The sequence below is a fragment of the Chrysochloris asiatica genome, unplaced genomic scaffold (assembly GCF_000296735.1).
Source record: "Chrysochloris asiatica unplaced genomic scaffold, ChrAsi1.0 scaffold00117, whole genome shotgun sequence".
Taxonomy (NCBI): domain Eukaryota; kingdom Metazoa; phylum Chordata; class Mammalia; order Afrosoricida; family Chrysochloridae; genus Chrysochloris; species Chrysochloris asiatica.
In genome coordinates, this window is record NW_006408635.1 from 3,910,369 (window position 1) to 3,919,083 (window position 8,715).

Below are 8,715 nucleotides of genomic sequence, written 5' to 3' on the forward strand. Positions count from 1 at the left end.
AGAAAAGTAACTTAACGTCCAGTCCTGGCTGCCAGTCTTGATCCCAGTGTATCTCAAGAGCTGGTAGTCACAGTGCTATTGTTGTTGATCCCACTTCATGTCTTGTGGAAGCTTCAGATGCCGTCCCAATTCATCTCCAAAGCAGAAATCCACAGGGACCATCATACAAATTGAAGCCAAAGCAAATCCTGGACAAACGCATTTTATCACTCCCAAATACATTTCATTTTAAATTTTAATACTTGAAGGTTTGGTTTATAGGAAGTTCCAAACTGTGAAATGGGTTCTGTATCCAACATTCTTTTTATTTTAGACTTGAGACTCAGGATCTACATTCCTACAGAATGATGACATAGATGCCATTAATAAATTTCCAGAATAGTCTACAGAAACAGTTCACCCCTTGATATTAATACATTATTGTTGCTGTTGTTAGGTGCCATAGAGTCGGTACTGACTCATAGTGACCCTGTGCACATCAGAAAGAAACACTGCCCAATCCTGGGCCAACTTCACTATTGCTGCCATGCTTGAGCCCATTGATGCTGCCATTTTGCCAATCCATCTCGCTGGGGGTCTTCCTCTTTTTCTTTCTTTCTACATACTTGCTTTTATATTCTAGCATTTTAAAAATCAAGATTGATCTTAAAATTAAGATGCATGTTTAGTGTGTTGCTGCTATTCCCCAAAAGCTATTAAACTAATTCAAGATATGTAACTACTTTCTCTGAATTTCCTTCCATAGTACATAAACACACCTTTCTACCTATGGAAAGAGAAAACGTTCTCATATTTTATGACTTCTCTCTTACCTTTGTTTGTTCCTGTAAGTATGCATTGTACATTTTTTTTTTTTTTGCTAGTTACATAGGCAACCAAATGATAGCTTTATAGTTTTCTTAGTTTTTTTCCTATGGATTTAGCATATTTTAGAATGTTAGCTTCAAAGATCTAAAATGAATTGAATCGGATAACACTTATCATAAACCCAACTCACATCTAAATGATTTCAACATGGGTTTGCTACAATCATAAAAAAGAATCAAAATCGTATCTACTTTTTGAAATAGAAAACTATTCACTCATTTATTGATAAGCTAAAGCAAAATTTTCATCTCTAGTACTGTGGCATTCAAAGGCACACAAGCTAGATAGTTGGAAGCGAAAAAGTTATGGCCTTTAGGTATATTTGATTTTAAAATTATCTTGCAGAAGCAATAATCAAGAGGCAGATTTACTCTCAATCACTCTTGTCTTAAGAGGCTTATCCTGTTTGAGGACTGTCTTCTTTTTCATTGATTCTGTTTTTTCGGGGGGTGGGGTGGGTCTTCGCATGAGTTAAGATGTGAGCTTTCAGGTTAGTTGACTGAATACACTTCTAGTTGCAACCTTGAAAAGGGCACAAAAAAACGTTTCTCCCCACTGTGGATTCGTACACGCGTACGCAAATTGAAGCTCAGGGAAAAGCGCTTTCCGTCCCCTGGTACGTCTTCTCCCCAGTGTGAACCAGAAAATGATGTTTTCATTTTGACATCTCAGAGAAAGTTTCCCCACATTCTGCGCATACATGATCTCGGGGACCATGAACTTACAGATGCTTTCTCAAGGCGGATTTATCCCTAAACTTTCTTGTACATCTACTCTGAGGACAGGCAATTGTTTCTGGGTTACCTGCTTTATTCGTTCTAGACTTCCTCCTCATAAATTCTGACAGCTGTTTACGATCTTTTAAGTCAGTACCAAGTATTCCTCCAGGAGGAAGCTTCTTGCTGATCATGTACTCAGAATAATACTGCAGGGGTTTTGTTTTGCCCCCTTTTTCATGTATTCTAAAGAACATTCAAGTAGTGGTTTATCTACAAGAACCATTTGAGCAAGCTCTGGCTCTGACTCTTCTTTCAGATATTCCAAAGATTTAAAAAGTAAGTCCCCTTCTAGGACAGGTTCAGAAAATTCACCTCTTATTACATATTCTTCTAAGTAACATTCAGGGAAGGACTCCTACTATCTAACAACCTGAAGGCTAGTTTTACAGTATACATTATCATCATGTAAGGCACCTGGCATATTAGCAGCTTTCTTTGCCTTCCGCACTTGGTGTTGCATAACTTGGGTTGCCTTAGTCCCAATGTGGGCCTTTTCTCCCATTCCTTTATGGAAACTCTTCCTTGGTCTTTTCTTCAGTTACTGCTCTATGTCGTTCTACCTGCTTGCTCCTTGGAGATTTATACCAGGATCCTAGGTAGTAGTGTTCTGGCTAAATGGCCTTCAGCAAGCACTTGCTGTATTCTAAGATGTGTAGGAAAGGGTATCTTCTGAAGTCTTCACCATATACTTCCCGCACTTAGTACATTTGACCATGCTAGTGTGAGTGCTCTGATACTCCCTTACTTCTTTCTGCCTAAAAGCAAAGGCGAAGAAGCTCTTTACTTATCATTTTTGTAGAAAACTCTATTCAAGCCATTTTCCACTTTTTAATTAGACTGTTTCTCTTACTTGCTGTTGAGTTGTAAAACTTCTTTATATCTTTGGAATTTGAAATCCTTATCAGACTTCCAAATATTTTTCTCCCATTCTGTATGTTGTCTCATTTTCTTGATAATGTCCTTTGATGTGCAAATGTTTTTAACTTTGGAGAAGTCCAATTTATATGTTCATTTGTTGCTCATGCAACTCTATAAAGAAAGTTTATATGAACTTAATGTATGTTAAAGAAACTAAATTGCTAGTATATCAACAGTTGTTTTGTTAAAGATACAGACATGTTTACTAATGGACATTTAAGTACCTGCTGAGAGAGCTGTGGTAATATTTCTGCACCTAGTCATTCATTCATCTCAGAATAACTTTTAAATGCCAAAAGTGGGTCAAGGGCCTGTGTTGTTGTTGTTGTTGTCAGGTGCCATCGAGTCGGAACCGACTCATAGCGACCCCATGCACAGCAGAACGAAACAATGTCTGATCCTGGGCCAACCTCACTACCACCACCACACTTGACGCCATCAATGATGTCACCTGGCTGATCCATCTCGTTGGTGTTAAGATCGAGACACAATGCCTGTTCTTAGAAAAATCATCTGATTAGTGGAGAGACAAATGTGGTAGGAACAATGGCAAGAAGATGGACCAAGAAAACATGAAACCTAGTCCAGGATATAAGATTAGCTTGAGATTTAAGGTAAGATTGAATGGAAGTTCATCTCAGCATGGAGTATGACAGCAGAGGTGCTTGAAGAATTGGCCTACCCATAGAAACAGTCACTACACTGACAATAACTGACAAAAAATACTTGTGTCTGGCTGACATGAGAGATGTTGGGATATGATTAGAGAATCATCAATACATGTTGCTGTTGATAAGTGCTGTTGAGTCAGTTACTACTCATAGTGACCCTGTATAGGGGTTTTGAAAAGTGACTTGTGGATTTGAACCTCCAACTTTTCAGTTAGAAATCCAGTGCATATCCATATTTAAGTCCATATGAGTTAATGAGATCATGTAGGGCTAAAATGTAGATAGATGAGAGAGACAGAAGCCACATCTCAGACACTTCTACATGTAAGACATGGTATGGAAAAAGGAGTCCTGCTGTGGTTAATGTGCTGGGCCGCAAGGTCGGTTTGAACTTCAAGGTCAGTGATTCAAGTTCACCAGCTGCTCCTCAAAAACTCTATACAGGGTTGCTTTGAGTTAGAAATGACTTGACGGCACTTAACAGCAACAACATTGGAAATGGAGTCCTGGTGTGGCATTCTAGGATAAGCAATGGACTGCAGGGCAATTTTAACTAAAAGGTTGGCTACTTAAACCCACCAACCACCCCTTGGAAGCCCTATACAAAGTTGCTCTGAGTCCAAACCAACTCAACAGCACTTAACAACATAGAAAAAGGAGTAAAGAGAGGATTACAAATGGAGTGTGAAACTAAACAACAAGAAAACCAGAAAGCATGGTGCTAGAAAGTTCAGTAAAGCAGAAAGTGGTCACCCTTGACATTTCTTCTGAGATGTCAAGTTGGCTTGGCTGTGCCTTGATGTGGACCATGGGTAATCTGGATCAGAACTGCTTCCATTGTGGGATGGAAACAGAAGCCACTTTAATGTATTGAGGAAAGAATTGGAGATAAGGAACTAAGTCCTTGTGAGTTGATTCATTTTTAGGAATTTCACTATGAAAGTTAACATAACACTTGGTGAAAGCTAAATATTTAAGTGGATGTTAGGAGCTCTGGTAGCATAGTGGTTATGAATCGGGCTGTGAAACACAAGGTCAGCAGTTTGAAACTACCACCTGTTCCGTGGAAGAAAGATGAGGCTTTCTGTTCTCGTAAAGATTTACAGCCTTGGAAACCCTGTACAGGGTCGCTATGAGTCAGAACCGACTCTACGGCACATAGCCACCACCACCAATATTAAGGCAGGAGCACGGTGGTTCCATAAGATAAACACTAGACTGCAAATCACAAGGTTGGCAGTTCAAGCCAATCAGCTGCTCTGTGACAGAAATATGAGACTTTCTCCTCCTGCAAAATATTTAAAGCCTTGGACACTCTATACAGGGTTGCTATGACTTGAAACCAACTCCACGGCACTTAACAACAAAAGCAACAGTATTAAGACAGGCTTGACAGTCATGGAGAATTATCCAGAAAAGTGGATTTGACTCATGTTGTGGGAGCAAAAGATAACGAAGTCGATAAAATGGAAGGTGGGAGGTAGATTCCAGAGCCTGAGTGGCTCAATGGGTAAACACTGGGCTGCAAACCAAAAGGTGTATGTTCCAAATCACTCAGTAGCTCTGTGAGAAAAACAAAACTAAGCTAAACTAAGCCATCAGGGTGATTGTGACTCATAGCAATCCTAGAGGGCAGAGGGAAATTGTTCCTGAGATTGTAAAACCTCATCTTTGGCCTGCTGTTTGTGGGAGGAAAACCTGGTAATTTGTTGTTGTTATTGTTAAGTGAAGTCAAATTGGTTCTGATTCATAGAAACTCTATATGGGACATCTGAGGAGTGACCAGAGGATTTGAACCACTGACCTAATGGTTAGCAGTCAAGTACTTATCCTACAATGCACACAGCCTAGAACACCCTGGAGCAGTTCTACTCTGTCACACAGGGCCACCATGAGTCAAAATCGACTCACCAACACATAACAATAACAACATGCTGTGAGGTCTCTAGGTGGCACACTTGGTTATGCATGCACTTGACTATAAGCTAAAGGTTGATAGTTCATACATACCCAGGGGCACCTTAGAAGAAAGTCAGATGATATGCTCCATGAAGAGTGTTGTTGTTCCTTGCTGTTAACCCGATTCCCACTTCTGACAACCACCCTAGGGTTTTTAAAACAATGCCCTTACAGAAGTAGACTGCCAGTTCTTACTTTTAACAGTACCTGATGTTATCCTAAACCACCAAATTTAAGTTAGTTGTTAGGTGCTTTCCAGTCAGTTTCAACTCATAGTGACCTTTATGCACAACAGAATAAAATGCTGTCTTGTCCTGTGCCGTCCTTGCAATCATTGTTACACTTGGATCCATTACTGCTGCCACTGTGCCAATCCATCCGATTTGGGGTTTTCCTCTTTTTTTTTCAGACCCTCCACTATACCATGCACAATGTTCAGAATTCTCCAGGGACTGGTCCCTAATGACAACATTTCTGATGCGGTGGTGGTTATGTACCATGAAGCTGGTAACGACGCATAGCGACCCTGTATAGGGCTTCTGAGTCTGTAAATCTTTAAAGGAGCAGAAAGACTCATTTTTATCCCCTGGAATAGCTGGTGGTTTCAAACTGCTGACCTTGAGATTAGCAGCCCTATTCATAACCACTATGCTACTAGGTTCTTGACCATCTTACAGAGATCTTCTATGGTAGATTTGCCTAATGCATTCAATACATCATTAGATTTCTTGACTGCTGCTTCCATGTGCATTGATGGTGGATTTAAGCAAAATAAAGTCTTTAACAACTTTAATCTTTTCTCCATTTATCATGATGTTATTTATTGCTCCAGTGGGTGACGATTTTTGTTTTCATACATTGAGGTGCAACTCATATTGAAGGCTATGGTCTTTGATCTTCATCAATAAGTATTTTAAGTCCTCTTCACTTTCAACAAGCAAGGTTGTATCATCTGCATATTGCAGGTTGCTAATGAGTCATCCTCCAATCCTGATGCCCTGCTCTTTTTCATATAATCCAGCTTCACAGATTATTTGCTCAGCATAGAGATGACGTAAGTACGGTGAAAGAGTACAACCCTGTCGCACATTTCCTGATTTTATATCATTTAGTATCCCCTTGTTCTGTTTAAATGACTGTCTCTTGTTTTATGTACATCTATGTACATAATGAGAAACTACTGTAAACATCCATTAATAATTGGAACACTCCATGTTCTCGAGCAAAGATGTCAGTTTGAGGACTAAGGTACACCATATTTGCTTCTAAGGAGCATTCTGGCTGTTCTTCTTCCAACACAGTCCATGATACATTCGGTATTCTTTTTAAGATCACAACTCAAATGAATCAATTCTTCTACAGTCTTCCTTACTCATTGTCCAACTTTCATGTCATATGAAGCTATTGAAAATACCATGGCTTGGGTCAGGCGTACTTTAGTCCTCAAACTGACATCTTTGCTTGAGAACGCTAGAGCTCACTAGAAATCTGTATAATCAGATCAAACAAAACCTGTTGCCCTTAGGTTGACTCTGACTCATACCAATGCCATATGATACAGACCAGAACTTTTCCAGACAGTTTTCTTGGTGATCATCTTTATGGAAACTGATTGCCTGGCCTGTAAAATTTACAAGGCTACTATTAGAAAAAAAGGGGCTTGGGAGTTGTTTTGGCTTCATTAAAAAAAAAAGAAAGAAAGAAAAAACAAGGCCTTATAAAAATTCAGTCTTTCTAGTCCAGATTTTGTAGGATAAACTCTTAGGGAAAAAAACAATGTCAATCTAGGTTTTTAAGTTAATAAGATCACCATAGAGTTAAAAATATATGTTTTTTAGTTCTAGACCACCATGGAATCCTGATGGGTGTCAAAGGATAAAGATTGGACTGGTAACTACCAGGTTGGTGGTTCAAACCCACCAGCTTCTCCTTGGAAATGCTATTCAGGATCATTATGAGTTGGAACTGACTCAATGGCATGTAACAGCAGCAAGTGACCTCCATTGTTTCTGTATACACTTGATACGTATTAATTTTTTCCCAAGAAGCTTATATCTGGATTTGGAAGAATAAGTTCTCTTTATATGTAGCAGCTAATCCTTTCAGAACAGAAATCAGTGTGGGTAGCCAACATTTAGTTGCTTTAAAAATTTTTTTCAGCATATTGACTGTGAAGTTATATAATAATAACCATGAAGAACTATGTTTTTAGAAAGTTGAATCCGCTATAAACAGATTCTCTTTAGGCCCTACTTTTTCTCATGCCAGGGAAGAATTTATTCAGTTCTTGAAAAAACCATATCCCAAATCACTTTTTAGATTACAGAAACTATACATGTGTCCTTTAGGATTTGAAGTTATATGCTTATAGTTATAAGAACTTAATTTATTTAAGTTAAAACATAGCTCCCTTTCTAGCTTCCTTTCTCCCTTTACTTCCTCCCTCCCTCATACTCCAAATGAAACCTAATACTCACTTGCAGATCCCAGTTTCCACCTTAGTCTCAGGCAGCCATGAATCCTCTTTCTGTCTCTAGAGATTTACCTATTCCTGATATTTCTTTTAATTGGAATCAATCAATATGTGGTCTTTTATGTGGTTTGCTGTTGTTTAGCATGTTTTTGTGGTGCTTTGATGTTGTACCATGTATCAGTCTATCATTCCTTCTTAATGCCAGATAGGATCCAATGACATGGATTTACAGCTTTTGTTTATCCTCCCATCCATTGATGGACATACAGTCCAAGCAGCATTTATAAGGTTCTATACCTGGTGTGGCGCTGTAGGATCAGCACCGAACTGCTATCCACAAGGTCTACAGTTCAAACCCACTGGCCACTCCCAGAAACTCTATACAGGGTCACTATGAGTCCCAAACAGTTCAGTGGCACTGAATGACAAGAACAATGCTTTTCCACATTCTCTCAAGCTTGTTATCACCTGTCTTTAATATACAACTTTTTCATGGATATAAAGTCTTATTATAATTTTGATTTGCTTTACTCCTCACGGTGTGGTGCTGTAGGATAATGCACTGGACTCCATGGTCGGTTTGAACAAAAGATCAGTGGTTCAAACTCACAAGCTGCTCCTTCGAAACTCCATACAGGGTGAGAACCTACTTGATGGTACTTACCAACAAGAACAAATATCTAATGAAGAGTCCTGGTGTGGCGCTGCAGGATAATGCCCTGGGCCACTAGGTCAGTTTGAACTGAAAGGTTGGTGGTTCAAACCTATCAAGTCCTACTCAGAAATCCTCTACAGGGTTGCTATGAGTTGAAACCTACTTGACAGCACTTAACAATGTCTATGGGAGTCTTGGTGTGGCATTGTCAGATAAGCACTGGACTGCCAATGTCAAGGGCATCAGTTTAAACCCACCAGTTGCGCCTTGGAAACCCTATGCAGGGTCACTAAGAGTGGAAATCATTTCTATAGAACTTAACAACAACCTTATTCAACCAATTCAATTTGAGTCATCTTTCATGTGCTTATTGGCTATTTGTTTATCTTCTTC

General features: G+C 39.3%; 1 pseudogene; it reads right to left on the minus strand.

Annotated features, from left to right (window-relative positions):
- Nucleotides 1-1,264: 1,264 nt before the first annotated feature.
- On the minus strand, nucleotides 1,265-2,148 carry LOC102840112 (annotated as a pseudogene).
- Between the last annotated feature and the right edge of the window lie 6,567 nt (nucleotides 2,149-8,715).